At 45.4% G+C, this 20,670-nt stretch overlaps 1 pseudogene; it reads right to left on the bottom strand.

Annotated features, from left to right (window-relative positions):
* Nucleotides 1-759: 759 nt before the first annotated feature.
* Nucleotides 760-18,570, bottom strand: LOC119944149 (annotated as a pseudogene).
* Between the last annotated feature and the right edge of the window lie 2,100 nt (nt 18,571-20,670).

The following is a 20,670-nucleotide window of genomic DNA, read 5'->3' on the forward strand; positions in this document are numbered from 1 at the left end:
TTTACAAATACCGTGTTATTATCATTATTATTAATAATAATAATGACGGTATTTGTTAAGCACTTACTATGTGCAAAGCGCTGTTCTAAGCACTGGGGGGATACAAGGGGATCAGGTTGTCCCACGTGGGGCTCACAGTCTTAATCCCCATTTTACAGATGAGGTAACTGAGGCATAGAGAAGTGAAGTGACTTGCCCAAAGTCACACAGCTGACAACTTGTGGAGTCAGAATTTGAACCCATGACCTGTGACTCCAAAGCCCGGACTCTTTCCACGCTGAGCCACGCTCCTTCTCTATCTCCTCCTTCTTATAATCTACTATTTCCCCTATCCCTGTTCCATTTCACTGTCTGCCTTCACCTGTAGACTTTAAGCTCCTTGTGTCCAGGGATCGTATCTCCCAATTCTATCATATGGAACTCTCTCAACAAATGTCACCGATGTATTGATTCTTATTTTTATTTTCGTATTTATTCAGTGCTTACTATGTGCAGAGCACTGTACTAAGCGCTTGGGAAGTACAAATTTGCAACATATAGAGACAGTCCCTACCCAACAGTGGGCTCACAGTCTAAAAGAGTGGGCTCACAGTCTAAAAGATTCTTCATACTGTTCCCTCATTTTTCCCTTTTGTTCGGATCACTTTAAAAATACTTGAGTAAATCCCTGCCTTCGAAACACCAAGGATTTGCACCTCTAAATAGAGATATAGAGAAAACAATTTATTATAATACACTTGCGGAGACATTGATGTTTTTTCAGGCTTGACAGGAGAAAGATTTGATGGGGGTTTCTCGTTGGAAGAAATGGTGCGATAGATACTTTGCTGAATGTAAGAAAAATCAAATAAGGTCACAGGATGGGAATCAATCCATCAGTCAGTCATTTTTATTGAGCACTGAATGTGTTCAGAGCACTGTACTAAGCACTTGGGAGAACCCAATACAACAGAGTAGGTATTCAGGTTACTTGCCCATAGTGAGTTTACAGTCTAGAGCATTTGTCGAGGGATCATTCTTTCAGGCTTGGGATATACTTCTGCATGACAATTGTTGATAATAATAATGATAATAGTCTTCATTTCTTAAGGGTTTACTATGTGCCAGGAACTGTTCTAAGCACTGGGGTACATACAAGCTAATTGAGTTGGACATAATTCCTTTCCCATATGGGGCTCACAGTCTCAATCCCCATTTTACAGATGAGGTAACTGAGGCACAGACAAATGAAGTCCTCCAGGAGGCCTTCCAAGACTGAGCCCCCTCCTACCTCTTCTCTTCCTCCCCCTCCCCATCCCCCCCACCTTACATCCTTCCCTTCCCCACAGCTCCTGTATATATGTATATATGTTTGTACGTATTTATTACTCTATTTATTTATTTTACTTGTACATATCTATTCTATTTATTTTATTTTGTTAATATGCTTTGTTTTGTTCTCTGTCTCCCCCTTCTAGACTGTGAGCCCACTGTTGGGGGCCATCTCTATATGTTGCCAACTTGTACTTCCCAAGCGCTTAGTACAGTGCTCTGCACACAGTAAGCGCTCAATAAATACGATTGAATGAATGAATGAATGAAATGAAGTGAGTTGCCCAAGTCAGCCAGCAGATGAGCGGCGGAGCTGGGATCAAACAAAAACTCCTCACTCTCGGCTTCAAAGACGTCCATCCCCTCGTCCCCTCCAACCTCACCTCCCTTCTCTCCTTCTCCATCCCAGCCCACACCCTCCGCTCCTCTGCCACCACTAACCTCCTCCCTGGGCCTCCTTCTCTCCTGTCCCACTTTCGACCCCTGGCCCACGTCCTACCTCTGGCCTGGAATGCCCTCCCTCCTTAAATCTGCCAAACAATCACTCTTCCCCCCTTTAAAGCCTTACTGAAGGCTCACCTCCTCCAAGAGGCCTTTCCAGACTAAGTCCCCATTTTCCTCAGCTTCCCCTCCACATCACCTCGGCTCTTTCCCTTTTCTCTACCCCTCTCTCACCACCCCACAACACTTATGTACATTTGTAGTACCTCGGCTTCAAGGCTGTCCATCCCCTCGCCCCCTCCTATGTCACCTCCCTTCTCTCCTTCTCCAGCCCAACACACACCCTCCGCTCCTCTGCCGCCACTCACCTCCTCACTTTACCTCGTTCTCGCCCATCCCACTGTCGACCCCCAGCCCACATCCTTCCCCTGGACTGGAATGCCCTCCCTCCGCACATCTGCCAAGCTAGCTCTCTTCCTCCCTTCAAAGCCCTACTGAGAGCTCACCTCCTCCAGGAGGCCTTCCCACACTCAGCCCCCTTTTCCCTCTCCTCCTCCCCATCCCCCTGCCCTACCTCCTTCCCCTCCCCACAGCTCCAGTATATATGTTTGTGCAGATTTATTACTCTATTTATTTTACTTGTCCATATTTACTATTCTATTTCTTTTGTTAATGATGTGCATCTAGCTTTATTTCTATTTATTCTGATGACTTGACACCTGTCCATATGTTTTGTTTTGCTGTCCGTCTCCCCCTTCTAGACTGTGAGCCCGTCGTTGAATAGGGACCATCTCTATATGTTGCCAACTTGTACTTCCCAAGCACTTAGTACAGTGCTCTGCACAGAGTAAGTGCTCAATAAATATAATTGAAAGAATGAGTGAATGTGTATATATTTAAGCGCTTAGTACAGTGCTCTGCACATAGTAAGCGCTCAATAAATACGACTGATGATTGATGATATATATCTATGATTCTATTTCTTTATATTTGATACCTGTTTACTTGTTTTGATGCCTGTCACCCCCATTCTAGACTATAAGCGCGGTGTGGGCAGGGATTGTCTCTCTTTGTTGCTGAATTTTACTTTCCAAGTGTTTAGTACAGTGCTCTGAACACAGTAAGCGCTCAAGAAATACGATTGAATGAATAAATGAATGTACCCAGGCCCAGACTCTGTCTTCTAGACCATGCTGTGTGGACTCTCCAGAGCAGTAGGAGAGCTATAAATGAAACCCAAGAGGGATGGGCTGAGGATTTATGTGGGGCAGTTACCTAGGACAACAGAGAAAGGACAAGGAGGTGGCAACAAAAATAGAAAATCCCATCATCCGATCCGGTGGTAGCAATGCTGACAGGCGGTTTCACAAACAAGGATATATAAAAAAGCACTCTGGGACTTGGGGTGTGTGTGAATATTTACTACTTCAGGTAATAACAATAATGATAATTGTGGTATTAAGTGCTTACTATGGGCCAGGACCTGTACTAAGTGCTGGGGTGGATTCAAACAGATTGGATTAGACACAGTCCCCGTCCCACACCGGGCTCACAGTCTAAATCCCCATTTTGCAGATGAGGTAGCTGAGGTACAGAGAAGTTAAGTGGCTTAGTGGAAAGAGCACAAGCCTGGGAGTCAGAGGCCACGGGTTCTAATCCCAGCTCGGCCACGCATCAGCTGTGTGACTTTGGGTAAGTCACTTCACTTCTCTGGACCTCAGTTACCTCACCTGTCAACTGGGGAGTAAGATTGTGAGCCCCACGTGGGATGACCTGATTACTTTGTATCTACCCCAGTGCTTAAATCAGTGCTTCGGACATAGTAAGCGTCAAACAAATACCATCATTTTTTTTTAAGTGACTTGTCCAAGGCGACACAGCAGACGAGTGGCGGAGCCAGAGTTAGAACCCATGACCTTCTGAGTCCTAGACCCCTGCTGTATCCACTATGCCATGCTGTAAACAGATCTGAGAGCATAGGCCATGCATTCATTCATTCATTCAATTCAATCATATTTATTGAGCGCTCACTATGTGCAGAGCACTGTACTAAGTGCTTGGAAAGTACAATTCAGCAACCGATAGAGACAATCCTTCCATCCCCCCCATCTTACCTCCTTCCCTTCCCCACAGCACCTGTATATATGTATATATGTTTGTACAGATTTATTACTCTATTTATTTATTTATTTTACTTGTACATATCTATTCTATTTATTTTATTTTGTTACTATGTTTGGTTTTGTTCTCTGTCTCCCCCTTTTAGACTGTGAGCCCACTGTTGGGTAGGGACTGTCTCTATACGTTGCCAACTTGTACTTCCCAAGTGCTTAGTACAGTGCTCTGCCCACAGTAAGTGCTCAATAAATATGATTGATTGATTGATTGATTCACAGTCTAGAACGGGGGAGACAGATAACCAAACAAAACAGGTAGACAGGCAGAGAGAAAATGAGAGTTTAGGGAATGCCTTGTGGAAGAGATGTTAGGAGTGTTTTGAAGGTGGAGAGAGTGGTGGATTGTTAGATATGAGGGGGAGGGTGTTTGAGGCGCTAGAGAAAATGAGGGCGAGGGGTGGGAGATGAGATAGACGACATTGAGGTACAACGAGAAGTTCGGCGTTAAAGGAGCAAAGTGTGCGGGCTGGATTGTGGTAAGAGAGTAGGAAAGTGAGATAGGAAGGGGAAAGGGGATTGAGGGCCTTAAAGCCGTTGGTTATGAGTTATTGTTTGATATGGAGTTGGATGGGCAACCACTGGAGGTACTTGAGCAGTGGAGAAATGTAGAAAACTGATCAATCAATCAATCAATCAATCCCGACTCTGCCAATTGCCAGCTGTGTGACTCTGGGCAAGTCACTTAACTTCTCTGTGCCTCAGTTACCTCATCTGTAAAATGGGAATCAAGACTGTGAGCCCCCCATGGGACAACCTGATCACCTTGTAACCTCCACAGCGCTTAGAACAGTGCTTTGCACATAGTAAGCGCTTAATAAATGCCATAATTATTATTATTATTATTAATCGTATTTACTGAGCGCTTACTGTGTGCAGAGCACTGTACTAAGCGCTTATGATCCTGGCAGCAGAGTAAAGGATGGACTGGAATGGGGAGAAGCAGGAGGCTGGAAGGTCAGCAGGGAGGCCGGATGATGATGATGATGATGATGATGGCATTTGTTAAGCACTTACTATGTGAGAAGCACTGTTCTAAGCGCTGGGGGGATACAAGAAGCAGTGTGGTTCAGTGTAAAAACTGGGTTTGGGAGTTGGAGGTTGTGGGTTCTAATCCCAGCTCTGCCACTTATCAGCTGGGTCACTTTGGGCAAGTCACTTAACTTCTCTGTGCCTCAGTTACCTCATCTGGAAAATGGGGATGAAGACTGTGAGCCGCATTTGGGACAACCTGATTACCTTGTATCTCCCCCAGCGCTTAGAACAGTACTTGGCACACAGTAAGCGCTTAACAAATGCCAAAATCATTATACAAGGTGATCAGGTTATCCCACGTGGGGCTCACAGTCTTCATCCCCCTTTTACAGATGAAGGAACTGAGGCACAGAGAAGTGAAGTGACCTGCCCAAAGTCACACAGCTGGGATTAGAACCCACGACCTCTGACTCCCAAGCCCGGGCTCTTTCCACTGGGCCACCCTGCTTCTCTAGCAGGTAAAAGATGCAACAGGTAAGGTGGGAAATCATGAGAGTGTGGATCAGCACTGTAGCAGTTTGTAGGGAGAGGAATGAGAGGATTCTAGACCTGGTGCGCAGTTAGAACAGCTGAGTGGTACTTTTCAATAGTTTAGTACAGTGCTTCACACACAGTAAACACTCAATTCATTCATTCATTCATTCAATCGTATTTATTGAGCGCTTACTGTGTGCAGAGCACTGTACTAAGAGCTTGATAAATACGATTGAATGAATGAATGAATTTGGTGACTGACTAAATGGTGGGGTTCACCTCCTATTGAGAGAAACGTTCATTCATTCATTCAATCGTATTTATTGAGCACTTACTGTGTGCAGAGCACTGTACTAAGCACTTGGGAAGTATAAGTTGGCAACATATAGAGACGGTCCCTACCCAACGGTGGGCTCACAGTCTAGAAGGGGGAGACAGAGAACAAAACATATTAGCAAAATAAAATAAGTAGAATAAATATGTACAAGTAAAATAAATAAGAAACATCTGGCTTGTCTCAGTGGAAAGAGCCCGGGCTTGGGAGTCAGAGGTCATGGGTTCTAATTCCGGCTCCGCCACATGTCTGCTGTGTGACCTTGGGCAGGTCACTCAGTTCCCTCATCTGTCAAATGGGGATGAAGACTGTGAGCCCCACGTGCAACAACCTGATCACCTTGTATCCCCCACGGCGCTTAGAACAATGCTTTGCACATAGTAAGAGCTTAACAAATGCCATTATTATTATTATTATTATTATTATTATTATTATTATTATTATCTGGCAATTACCAAATCATCTCCATGTGTGTCCTCGGCCACCTCTGTCACCAAGGCTGAGGAACTGTCCTTACGCTCCCAGCATGCTCTGTGCACCAGGTCGGAGATAAATCAATCAATCAATCATATTTATTGAGCGCTTACTGTGTGCAGAGCACTGTACTAAGCGCTTGGGAAGTACAAGTTGGCAACATATAGAGACAGTCCCTACCCAACAGTGGGCTCACAGTCTAGAAGTCTAAAGGCCACTGCCGCTGCCACTGCCCCGCCTCCTCCGCCCTCTTCCCCTCCCGAGCTGAACAAGACATCTGCCACCTGTGAGAAGCAGCGTGGCTCAGTGGAAAGAGCCCGGGCTTTGGAGTCAGAAGTCAAGGGTTCAAATCCCGGACCCGCCAATTGTCAGCTGTGTGACTTTGGGCAAGTCACTTCACTTCTCTGGGCCTCAGATACCTCATCTGTAAAATGGGGATAATAATAATAATAATAATCATAATAATGTTGGTATTTGTTAAGTGTTTACTATGTGCAAAGCACTGTTCTAAGCACTGGGGAGGTTACAAGGTGATCAGGTTGTCCCACGAGGGGCTCACAGTCTTCATCCCCATTTTACAGATGAGGGAACTGGGGCCCAGAGAATTGAAGTGACTTGCCCAAAGTCACACAGCCGACAAGTGGCAAGGCCAAGGCCGGGATTTGAACCTGTGGTCTCTGACTCCAAAGCCCAGGCTCTTTCTACTGAGCCACGCTGCTTAAAACTGTGAGCCCCCCGTGGGAAAATCTGATCACCTTGTAACCTCCCCAGTACTTAGAACAGTGCTTTGCACATAGTAAGTGCTTAATAAATGCCATCATTATTATTGTTGTTATTATCTGCAGCCTCACCTCCCTGAACACCCTCAGCCTCCTCTTGTTACCATGGCTGAGGAACTTCCCTTCTGCTCCCAGTGTGCTCGCTAATCTCCTCCCCGTACCTCTTTCTCGCCTGTCCCGCCATCGACCCCCGGCCCACGTCCTCCCCCGGGCCTGGAATGCCCTGCTCCCTCTGCCCATCCGCCAAGCTAGCTCTCTACCTCCCTTCAAGGCCCTGCTGAGAGCTCACCTCCTCCAGGAGGCCTTCCCAGACTGAGCCCCTTCCTTCCTCTCCCCCTCATCCCCCTCTCCATCCCCCCCATCTTACCTCTTCCCTTCCCCACAGCACCTGTATATATCTATATATGTTTGTGCATATTTATTACTCTATTGATTTATTTATTTTATTTTTACATATCTATTCTATTTATTTTATTTTGTTAGTATGTTTGGTTTTGTTCTCTGTCCCCCCTCTTTTAGACTGTGAGCCCACTGTTGGGTAGGGACTGTCTCTATATGTTGCCAATTTGTACTTCCCAAGTGCTTAGTACAGTGCTCTGCACATAGTAAGCGCTCAATAAATGTGATTGATGATGATGATGATGATGTGAGGCGGCCTGGAAATAAAGGCCACTGTTCTGCCTCCTCTGGCCTGCTTCACCTCTGGAACCAAATGGGACGTGTGCCATTTTTGACCTCGCCTCCCTGCACACCGTCAGCCCTCTCTGTCACCGCAGCTGAGGAACTGCCTTTATGCTCCCACCACGTTCTGTGAGCCAGGCTAAGGATACCGGCCACGTCCTCCCCCTGGCCTGGAATGCCCTCCCTCCACACATCTGCCAAACTAGCTCTCCTCCTCCCTTCAAAGCCCTACTGAGAGCTCACCTCCTCCAAGAGGCCTTCCCACACTGAGCCCCTTTTTTCCTCTCCTCCTCCCCATCCCCCCGCCCTACCTCCTTCCCCTCCCCACAGCACCGGTATATATGTTTTTACAGATTTATTGCTCTATTTATTTTACTTGTACATATTTACTATTCTATTTATTTTATTAATGATGTGTATATAGCTATAATTCTATTTATTCTGTTGGTATTGACACCCGCCTACTTGTTCTGTTTTGTTGTTTGTCTCTCCCTTCTAGACTGTGAGCCCGTCATTGGGTAGGGACTGTCTCTATATGTTGCCAACTTGTACTTCCCAAGCGCTTAGTACAGTGCTCTGCATGCAGTAAGCGCTCAATAAATACGATTGATGATGATGATGATGATGATGATGATGAATGAATGCTCTGCCTCCTCAGGCCCTCTTCCCCTCTGGAGCCACTATGGCCTCGCTTCCCTGCATGTCCTGTTGGGTAGGGACTGTCTCTATATGTTGCCAATTTGTACTTCCCAAGCACTTAGTACAGTGCTCTGCACATAGGAAGCACTCAATAAATACGATTGATGATGATGATGTCCTTGGCTGAGGAATTGTCCCTGTCCTGTCCAGCCTTCTCTGTGCAGCAGGCCAGAGATCAAGGCCTCCGCTCTCCGTCCTTGTCCCTCTTCCCCTCCGAAGCAGAACGAGTCATCCGCCACGTATGGCCTCCCTCCCTGCACATCCCTCTGGCCCTCCTAAGCAGTGAGTCTCTGTCCCAGCTCCCCTATTATAATAATAATAATAATAATGGCATTTATTAAGCGCTTACTATGTGCAAAGCACTGTTCTAAGCACTGGGGAGGTTACAAGGTGATCAGGTTGTCCCATTGGGGGCTCACAATCTTAATCCCCATTTTACAAATGAGGGAACTGAGGCCCAGAGAAGTGAAGTGACTTGCCCAGAGTCACACAGCTGACAATTGGCAGAGCAGGGATTTGAACCCATGACCTCTGACTCCAAAGCCCGGGCTCTTTCCACTGAGCCACGCTGCTTCTCCACCTAAGCGAGGATACCCCAGCCCATCCCACTTTCCCCCACCCTGGCGGGAATGAGACCAGCCTCTGCAGACCTGGGCCTCACAGACAGAACCTGGGGAAATGTAGCGGCCGCAGAGCCATTGCTGTAACCTCTGAATCATGAAGAGAAATTCTGCTCTTCCACCTACACCTCCCTACTCAGTTCTGTTTGCTTTTTTGTCCTGCACATTTGTCCTCATCCTTTATGCTATTTTAATGTTTTAGTGTTTCATTGCTTCCAGTGTGACCATATCCAGTCCTTCTCTCCTTCTCATCCATATTCACAGATTGTGGCCCCTTAAGCAGATAATTGCTCTCCCCTGCCTCAAAGCCTGATAGAAGGCCCATCTCCTTCAAGACACCTTTCCTTTCTCCTCCTCTCCAACTCCTTCTGTGACACTCTTATGTGCTCCTTCATTCATCTTCCCTCCCAGCCCCACAGCACATATGTACGTATCTGTATATATCTGTCATTTATTCGTTTATATCAATGTCTGTCTCCTCCTCTAAACTGGGAGTTTGTTTTGGGCAGGAATGTGACCCTTGCTATATTATACTCTCCCAAGAGCTTAGTAGTGCTTTGCACATAGTAAGCACTTAACAAATGCCATCATTATTATTATTAGTAGTAGTACAGTGCCCTGCACACAGTAAGTGCTCAATAAATTGCCCGTCTACTTGTTTTGTTTGGTTGTCCGTCTCCCCGTTATAGACTGTGAGCCCACTGTTGGGTAGGGACCATCTCTATATGTTGCCAACTTGTACTTCCCAACCACTTAGTACAGTGCTCTGCACACAGTAAGCGCTCAATAAATACGATTGATTGATTGATTGATTCTATCTGTAGCCGAATTGTACTTTCCAAGCACTTTGTACAGTGCTCTGCAAACAATAAGCGCTCAATAAATACGAATGAATGAACGAACTGAGGGACAGTGGCCATGTCTGACACACAACTGTATTGACTTTACCTATGCTTAGTACAGTGCTCTGCACGCCGTAAGCACTTAATATATATTATTACTACTACTACTAGAGAGGAGTTGAGAATGATAATAATAATAACGGCATTTGTTAAGCACTTACTATGTGCAAAGCACTGTTCTAAGCATTGGGGAGGATACAAGGTGATCAGGGTGTCCCACTGGGGGCTCACAGTTTTAAGCAGCGTGGCTCAGTAGAAAGAGAATAATTCCAAGAATAATTTACAGAATTATTCACAGAATAATTCCAAGGTTACAGCTTTTTGAGACAGAAAGGATGGTGTTGCCGTTCACAGCGGGGAAAAAATCAGGGGAAGGGCAGGGTTTGGTTGGGAAGATAAGGAGTTCTGTTTTGGACATGTTAAGTTTGAGGTGCTGGTATGACATCCAAGTAGAGATGTCTTGAAGATAACAGGAAACGTGAGACTGCAGAGAAGAAGAGAAATCGAGGGAGGAGATGGAGATTTGGGAATCATCCCCACAGAGGAGGTAATTGAAGCCATGGGAGTGAATGTGTTCTCCGAGGGAGTGAGTGTAGATGGAGAAAGGAAGGAGTCCCAGAACTGACCCTTGAGGGATCCCCACAGTTAGGGGGTGGGAGGTGGAGGAGGAGCCCAAAAAGGAGCCCAGAGAGACAGGAGGAGAAACAGGAGAGGACAGTATCAGTGAAGCCAAGTTTGGATAGCATTATCAGGAGAAGGGATCAGGAGACGGGAATGGTCCACAATGCTAAAGGCAGCTGAGAGGCCGAGGAGGATTAGGATGGAGTAGAGGCCGTTGGATTTGACAAGAAGGAGATGACTGGTGACTTTGGAGAGGGCTGCTTCTGGAGAGTGAAGGGGACGGAAGACAGATTGGAGGGGGGTCAAGGAGGGAGAATTGGAAGATAGGAACTTGAGACAGCGCGCACAGACAATTCACTCAAGAGGTTTGGAAAGAAATGGTAGGAGGGAGATAAGATCAATCAATCAATCGTATTTATTGAGCGTTTACTGTGTGCAGAGCCCTGTATTAAGTGCTTGGGAAGTACAAGTTGGCAACATATAGAGACAGTCCCTACCCAACAGTGGGCTCACAGTCTAAATGATAACTGTAGTCATATTAGTCATAGTGTGGTAGTAGTGTAGTAGTAATGACACTTATTGAGTACCCATTCAGTGCAGTGCACTCCACTAGGCACTTGAGAAGTACAGAATGTTGAATAATAATAATAATAATGATGGCATTTATTAAGTGCTTACTATGTGCAAAGCACTGTTCTATGCGCTTTGGAGGCTATAGGGTGATCAGGTTGTCCCACTGGGGGCTCACAGTCTTAATCCCCATTTTACAGATGGGGTAACTGAGGCATAGAGAAGTGAAGTGACTTGCCCAAAGTCACACAGCTGACAAGTGGCGGAGCCGGGATTTGAACCCATGACCTCTGACTCCAAAGCCCGTGCACTTTCCACTGAGCCACGCTGCTTCTCACATTGAAGTGGTGTGGTTCTTATTGATTAATAGTATTTATTAAGTGCTTACTGTGAGCACAGCAGTGTACTAAATGCTTGGGAAAGTACAATAGAGAAGCAGTGTGGCTCAGTGGAAAGAGCACGGGCTTTGGAGTCAGAGGTCATGGGTTCAAATCCTGGCTCTGCCAATTAGCTGGATGACTTTGGGCAAGTCACAACTTCTCTGTGCCTCAGTTACCCTCATCTGTAAAATGGGGATTAAGATTGTGAGCCCCCCGTGGGGCAACCTGATCACCTTGTAACCTCCCCCTCGCTTAGAACAGTGCTTTGCATGTAGTAAGCGCTTGATAAATGCTATCATTATTGCAATCCAACAATAAAAAGTGGCATTTCCTGCCCACAAGCTTATAGTCTAAAGGGTGAATGTCTGTCCAATCAAAAACTGTCAGTTCCAGTCAGAGTCATGGGATGACTGAGACAAGAAGTCCAGCCCATATGGCTTCGGGGGCTTTCGGCCCCTTGCAATGGGCTTCTTCACAGCTTAGAGTCCCCACCACCTCAACCCTGTGTGGCTCAGTGGAAAGAGCCCGGGCTTTTGAGTCAGAGGTCATGGGTTCAAATTCTGACTCCGCCACTTGTCAGCTTTGGACAAGTCATTCATTCATTCATTCATTCATTCATTCAATCGTATTTATTGAGAAATTACTGTGTGCAGGGCACTGTACTGAGTGCTTGGGAAGTGCAAGTTGGCAACACATAGAGACGGTACCTACCCAGCAGTGGGCTCATAGTCTAGAAGGGGGAGAGTCACTTAATTATACCTGCAAATATGTATATATGTTTGTACGTATTTATTACTCTATTTATTTTTTTTATTTGTACATATTTATTCTATTTATTTTATTTTGTTAATTTGTTTTGTTTTGTCTGTTTCCCCATTTTAGACTGTGAGCCTGCTTTTGTTGTCTGTCTCTCCCTTCTAGACTGTGAGCGCACTGTTGGGTAGGGACCGTCTCTATATGTTGCCGCCTTGTACTGCCCAAGCGCTTAGTACAGTGCTCTGCACACAGTAAGCGCTCAATAAATATGATTGAATGAATGAATGAATGAATGAATGAATGAATGAATGAATGAACGAAAACCAACCACGCAAAAGACTAAAACCCCAAAAGGATATACTGATCTCTGAATTGGCTTCATTGTGATTTCCAGCCTCAAAGCCTAGAGTCAGGACCTCATGGTTCATTTCTGAAAAAGGAAGCTCTTCAATGTCAAATAAACCATTGAGAAAATGAAGGTGCAAATTTTTCATAGCCAGAGACTCAGCATTCTGGCAGACCGGGGAAACTGACTGGTCTTGGGTAAAAAGTGAATGCAAGGGTTGGATCTGCAAGTATGGGGGTTATAGAGAAGCAGTGCGGCTCAGTGGAAAGAGCCTGGGCTTTGAAGTCAGATGTCACGGGTTCAAATCCTGGCTCCGCCAACTGTCAGCTGCGTGACTTTGTGCAAGGCACTTCACTTCTCTGTGCCTCAGTTCCCTCATCTGGAAAATGGGGATGAAAACTGTGAGCCCCCCGTGGGACAACCTGATCAACCTCCCCAGCGCTTAGAACAGCACTTGGCACATAGTAAGCGCTTAATAAATGCCATTATTATTATTATTGTGGCCACTGGGGCTGCTGAGGGTGGCGGGCTTGATGAGACTGAGGCTGATACTGATCCAACTGTGGTTCTTGGGGCGGGAATTCCTCCAACTGGGGAGGCCCAGGCCGCTGTTGGTATTGTTGGGAGAGCGGGCATCACCATTGCCCATCCTCCTGCAGATCCACCCTGCTGGGACACAGAGTGGGAATGGCGGGCTGGTTTTCGTACGGCGCTCTCTGGTAGCAAGGATGCCGGAGAAAGCTGAGGCACAGGCGTTGGGCTCCCGCTGTCACCCAGACAGAACTGGAAAGCTTCCAGAGTCAGGAAACCTGAATCGGCACGAGTTTCTATTTCCGTTCCATCCGTCCCTGGGCCACCCAGGCTAGCTGGGGAAGTGCCCGGCCCGGGCCGAAGCAGCATGTCACCCGTGAGGGGCCGATCCGCGGGCTGCAGAAAGATGCCCGTGTCAGAAGAAGGCAGAATCAATCAATCAATCAATCGTATTATTGAGCACTTACTGTGTGCAGAGCACTGTACTAAGCGCTTATTAAAGACCGGGGAAACTGACTGGTCTTGGCTAAAAAGTGAATGCAAGGGTTGGATCTGCAAGTACGGGGGTTATAGAAGCGACGGCCTTGTCCGTCTGCAATCAACTGAGGCTGCCTCTGGATGTGGACTTGCTTTGAGGTGGCTAACACTTCCAGTTTTTTCTTTGGGCCCAGCTACCTGGCTCTTCGGTTATGAAACCACATCTGAATAATAATAATAATAATAATAATAATAATAATAATAATAATGGCATTTATTAAGCTCTTCCTATGTGTAAAGCACTGTTCTAAGCGCTGGGGAGGTTACAAGGTGATCAGGTTGTCCCTCGGGGGGCTCACAGTCTTAATCCCCATTTTACAGATGAGGGAACTGAAGCCCAGAGAAGTTAAATGACTTGCCCAAAGTCACACAGCTGACAATTGGCAGAGCCGAGGTTTGAGCCCCCGACCTCTGACTCCAAAGCCCGGGCTCTTTCCTCTGAGTCACGCTGCTTCCTGAATCCTAGACTCGGGAATCTTAATGAGGGAAGGTAGATGCTCTCAGATACCAATGCCAGGGTAGGGATTCAGGTTAAATGACTTCACAAGAATTTCCAGTTAAATTTTGTTGAACACGGTGCGTTCCTTCTTGCACCTCCTCTAGTTAGAGTGGGAGAGATGGAGACAGAGCAGTCTAGCATGGCAGTCTGCATCCTGGAACAACACGACAATGGGCAAATTCCCGGCGCTAAGCGCTTAGTACAGTGCTCTGCACATAGTAAGCGCTCAATAAATACGATTGATGATGATTAGTGAACTCAATATAGGTCTTAACCACAAGGAGCATAGACTCTAACAGGAAAGACACAAATATGTGGAAATAATTTTGTCTCTAGTTCCCCCAAGATATTTTCAGTTCCTTGAGGGACAGCATCAACTAGCTCTATAGTTTTCTCCCACAGTAGGCATTTAAATAAAATTCATTCATTCATTCAATCATATTTATTGAGCGCTTGCTGTGCGCAGAGCACTGTACTAAGCGCTTAGTACAGCAGCACTGAAAGCTTGCAAATGCAAGCTCTAAGCCTCATTGAAAGTACGTCTCTTCCAAGGCACCTTCCCTAGTCTCATTTCCAATTCTCCCACTCCCTTCTTTGTTGCATTTGCATTTGGATTTATACCCTTTTTTCACCCCTCCCTCAGCCCCACAGCACTTATGTGGTTTAGTAGAAAGAGTCCGGGCTTGTGAGTCAGAGGACATGGGTTCTAATCCCTTTTTGCCACTTGTCAGCTCAATAAATATGATTGATTGATTGATTGATTAACTTCTCTGAGCCTCAGTTACCCCATCTGTAAAATGGGGATTAAGACCATGAGACCCATGTGGGACAACCTGATTACCTCATATTTACCCTGGCACTTAGAACAGTGCTGGGCACATAGTAAGCACTTAACAAATACCATCATTATCATATTATTACTGTCCATCATTTATTTATTTATATTTATGTCTGCCTCACCCTCTAAATTGTCTGCTCATTGTGATCAGGGAACATTTATTCCAACTCTGGTATATCGTACTCTACCAAGCATTTAGTACACTGCTCTGCGTACAGTAAGCGCTCACTAAATACAGTTGATTGATTGACTGAATGATCGATTTGTTTAAATGTAATCAGAACTAACCGTAGCCCTTCCCGGGATCCAAAATTCTCTGGAAGAGAAAGTTCCAATTTTTTTCTTTTTCTTTATCCCCTTGGATTCTGACCAAGTATTGGTTCCAGACGGCCAATTCCATCCACCACAGGCATGAAGAGAAATACGAGAGTAGCGTCGACAGCTTTCATCTGGAGACTTCTCATTCAGCTCTTCAGCTCCTCTTTCTCAGGAACCAGAAGATGATGGAATTCCAAAATCCACTCCATCTTCCCATTCCCCAGAACTCTCTTCCCCAACCCATCTGGTCTTCCTAAAGACATCCAGGCAACGGCTCTTATTTTAGCTCGAGTCTGTAAAACTGAATGTTGTGTACCCAGATAACCCAATCAATCAATACTAGTAATGATACATATTCATTACCCTATTTATTTTATTTATATATATATATATATATCTATAATTCTATTTCTTTAGATGGTATTGACACCTACTTGTTTAGTTTTGCTGTCTGCCTCCCCTTTCTAATAATAATAATAATAATAGCATTTATTAAGTGCTTTACTATGTTGAAAGCACTGTTCTAAGCACTGGAGAGGTTGCAAGGTGATCCAGTTGTCCCACGGGGGGCTCACAGTCTTCATCCCCATTTTACAGATGAGGTCACTGAGTCACAGAGAAGTTAAGTGACTTGCCCAAAGTCACACAGCTGGCAATTGGTGGAGCTGGGATTTGAACCCATGACCTCTGACTCCAAATCCCGGGCTCTTTCCACTGAGCCACGCTACTTCTCTGCTTCTTCTAGACTGTGAGCCCGTTGTTGGGTAGGGACCATCTCTATATGTTGCTGATTTGTACTTCCCAAGGGCTTAGTCCAGTGCTCTGCACACAGTAAGCGCTCAATAAAAACAACTGAATTGAACGAATGAATGATAGTAATAATTGTCACGTTTATTAAGTGCTGGCTATGCACTAAGAAGAACCACGAGAAGTGATGTGGTGTAATGGGTAGAGCCTAGACCCAGAAGTCATAGGGTTATGGGTTCTAATCCCACCTCAGCCACTTGTCTACTGTGTGTCCTTGGAAAAGTCACTTAAATTCTCTCTGCCTCAGTTCCCTCATCTGCAAAACAGGGATTAAGACTGTGAGTCCCATGTGGGACAGGGAGTGTGTCCAACCTGATTATCTTCTATCAGCCCCAGTGTTTAGAAGAGTGCTTGGCACATAGTATGTGCTTAACAAATACCATAACCAACAAATACCATGATTATTATTATCATTATTGTTCCTGAGCACTGGGGTTTGCCATTATTAAGTGCCACTGAGTCATTTCTGATTCATAGCAACTCCATGGATATACTTTTTCCAGGACATCCTGTCCTCTGCCATAATCCACGACCTTTCTAACGGTTCTCCGGTTTTAATTGGTATGGTCTCTATTCATCTGGCTGCCAATCTGCCTCTTCCAAGTCATCCCTGGGCTTTTCCTAGCATTAGTGCCATCTCCAGAGAATTAGTCCTCCTGATTATGTGTCCAAACCATGCTAATTTAAGTTGACTCATATGGCTTTCCAAAGACCACTTTGGTTTAGTTTGCTCTAAAATCCATTTGTTTGTCTTTCGGGCAGTCCATGGTATTCACAAAAGCTTTTTCCAACACCACATCTCAAAAGAATCGATGTTCTTTCTATCCTTTTTTTTAACTGTCCAGCTTTTGGAGCCGTACATTGTCACTGGAAACACCATAGAGTTAGGAGAGCCCTGGGGTATATACCAGATAATATGGTTGGAACCAATCCCAGTCCCAGATAATAATAATAATAATGATGGCATTTATTAAGAGCTTCTGGGCCGGGCGAGGGGGGCCCCTCCCTGACACTTGACTGGATAGAATAATAATATAATAATATAAAAATAATAATATAATAATAATGATGCTAATAATAATAATAATAATGACATTTGTTAAGTGCTCACTATGTGCAAAGCACTGTTCTAAGCACTGGGGAGGTTACAAGGTGATGAGGTTGTCTCACGGGGGGCTCAGAGTCAAAATCCCCATTTTGCAAATGAGGGAACTGAGGCACAGAGAAGTTGAGTGACACGCCCAAAGTCCCACAGCAGGTTAGTGGTGGAGCCGGAATTAGAAACCAGGTGATCCAACTCCCAGGCCCCAGATCTTTCCACATGAGATAATAATAATAATAATAATAATAATAATAATAATAATAATAATAATAATAATAATAATAATAATAATAGCATTTGTTAAGCACTTACTATGTGCAAAGCACTGTTCTAAGCACTGGGGGGATACAAGGTGATCACGTTGTCCCACGTGGGGCTCACAGTCTTAATTACCATTTTACAGATGAGGTAACTGAGGCTCAGAGAAGTTAAGTGGCTTCCCCAAGTCACACAGCAGACATGTGGGGGAGCCGGGTTTAGAACCCACGACCTCTGACTCCCAAGCACGGGCTCTTTCCACTGAGCCAGGCTGCTTCTCAGATAAGGCACTCTACTAACAGGCTTGGGAGAGGACAGTGGATTTAGCAGATGCAATCCCTTCCCTCAGGGATCTTACAATGGGCAGAATCCTGGACTAAGCACTTGGGAAAGGACAACAGAGTTAGTAGGCTTGATAATTGCGGTATTTTTTAGTAGACCTGATTCCTGTCAATCAATCAATCAATCAATCAATTGCATTTATTGAGCGCTTACTGTGTGCAGAGCACTGTACTAAGCGCTTGGGAAGTACAAGTTGAAAACATGTAGAGACAGTCCCTAACCAACAGTGGGCTCACAGTCTAAAAGGGGGAGACAGAGAACAAAACCAAACATACTAACAAAATAAAATAAATAGAATAGATATGTACAAGTAAAATAGAGTAATAAATATGTACAAACATATATACAAATATACAGGTGTCCTCAAGGAGTTTACAGTCTGCTGTACAAACTGCACTGTATCTCCTTTTCTAGTGGAGGTCTACAAACCTCCTGTCTTTCCCCGCTTCAGTCTATACTTCACTCTGCTGCCTGGATTCTCTTTCTACAGAAATGCTCTGGACATGTCACTCCCCTCCTCAAAAATCTCCACTGGTTGCCCATCCACCTCCATATCAAACAAATCTCCTCACTCTCGGCTTCAAAGCTGTCCATCCCCTTGCCCCCTCAGCCCTCACCTCTCTTCTCTCCTTCTCCAGCCCAGCCTGCACCCTCTGCTCCCTTGGTGCCACTAACCTCCTCATCAATGATATTTATTGAGTGCTTACTGTGTGCAGAGCTCTGTACTCACCGGGTCTCCATCTTTCCTGTCCCACCGGCAACCCCCGGCCCAAGTCCTACCTCTGGCCTGGAATGCCCTCCCTCCTCACATCTGCCAAACAATCACACTTGGCTCAGTGGACAGAGCCCGGGCTTTGGAGTCAGAGGTCATGAGTTCAAATCCTGGCTCCGCCAGTTGTCAGCTGTGTGACTTTGGGTCAAGTTAGGGTCAAGGCCCTGCTGAGAGCTCACCTCCTCCAGGAGGCCTTCCCACACTGAGCCCCTTCCTTCCTCTCCCCCTCATCCCCCTCTCCATCCCCCCCATCTTACCTCCTTCCCTTCCCCACAGCACCTGTATATATGTATATATGTTTGTACATATTTGTTACTCTATTTATTTTACTTGTACATATCTATTCTAATTATTTTATTTTGTTAGTATGTTTGGTTTTGTTCTCTGTCTCCCCCTTTTAGACTGTGAGCCCACTGTTGGGTAGGGACTGTCTCTATATGTTGCCAACTTGTACTTCCCAAGCGCTTAGTACAGTGCTTTGCACACAGTAAGCGCTCAATAAATACGATTGATGATTGATGATGACTTCACTTCCCTGGGACTCAGTTACCTCACCTGTAAAATGGGCATTAAGTCTGTGAGCCCCTTGTGGGACAACCTGATCACCTTGTAACCTCCCCAGTGCTTAGAAGAGTGCCTTGCACGTAGTAAGCGCTTAATAAATGCTGTCATTATTATTATTATTCCTCCCTTCTAAGCCCTACTGAAGGCTCACCACCTCCAGGAGGCCTTTCTGGACTGAGTCCCCTTTTTTCTCTACTCTTCTTCCCCTCCCCAACACCCCTCAGCTCTACCCCCTTCCCCTCCCTACAGCACTTATGTGTATTTGTATATATTTATTATTCTATTTATTTTATTAATGATGGATATTATATACCTATAATTCTATTTATCCATTTTGATGCCTGTCTACTTGTTTTGTTTTGTTGCCTGTCTCCCCTTCTAGACTGTGAGCCCACTGTTGGGTAGGGATTGTCTCTATCAGTTGCCCAATTGTACTTTCCAAGTGCTTAGTCCAGTGCTCTGCACACAGTAAGCGCTCAATAAATGCAATTGAATGAATTAATTAATTAATGGATAGTGCCTAGGTGGGTTCTAATCCCAGATCAGCCAAATATCTGCTGTGTGACCTTGAGCAAGTCACTTCACTTCCCCTGGGCTTCAGTTTGTGTCCACTATTAGAGAAGCAGCATGGCGTAGTGGATAAAGCCTGGGCCTGGGAATCAGAAGGTCATGGGTTCTAATCCCAGCTCTGCCACATGTCTGCCGTGTGACCTTAGGCAAGTCACTTCACTCCTCTGTGCCTCAGTTCCCTCATTTGGAAAATGGGGATCGAGACTGTGAGCCCCATGTGGGACAGGGACTGTGTCCAACCCGATTTGTTTGTATCCACCCCAGCGTTTAGTACAGTGCCTGACACATACTAAGTGCTTAAAAAATACTGCAATTATTAAGTACCATTGGTACTTAATAAGGAGCATGGCTTAGTGGATAGAGCACAGGCTTGGAAGCCAGAAGATCATGGGTTCTAATCCCGGCTCCGTCACATATCTGGTGTACGATCTTGGGCAAGTCACTTTACTTCTCTGGGCCTCAGTTACCTCAATTTAAAAATGGGGATAATTCATCCATTCAATCGTATTTATTGAGCGCTTACTGTGTGCAGAGCACTGTACTAAGTGCTTGGGAAGTACAAGTTGGCAACATATAGAGACGGTTCCTACCCAACAGTAGGCTCACAGTCTAGAAGGGGGAGACACACAACAAAACAAAACACATTAACGAAATAAAAGAAATAGAATAGAAAATATGTACAATGAAAATAAATAGAGTAATAAATCTGTACAAACATATATACAGGTGCCGTGGGGAGGGGAAGGAGGTAGGGCCGGGGGGATGGGGAGGGGGAGAGGAATGGGGGGGCTCAGTGTGGGAAGGCCTCCTGGAGGAGGTGAGCTCTCAGTAGGGCTTTGAAGGGAGGAAGAGAGAGCACATAGTAAGCACTTAAGAAGTACCATAAATATTCACTCATTCATTCAGTGGTATTTATTGAGCGCTTACTGTGTGCA

The sequence above is a fragment of the Tachyglossus aculeatus genome, chromosome 2 (assembly GCF_015852505.1).
Source record: "Tachyglossus aculeatus isolate mTacAcu1 chromosome 2, mTacAcu1.pri, whole genome shotgun sequence".
In the NCBI taxonomy this organism is placed as follows: Eukaryota; Metazoa; Chordata; class Mammalia; order Monotremata; family Tachyglossidae; genus Tachyglossus; species Tachyglossus aculeatus.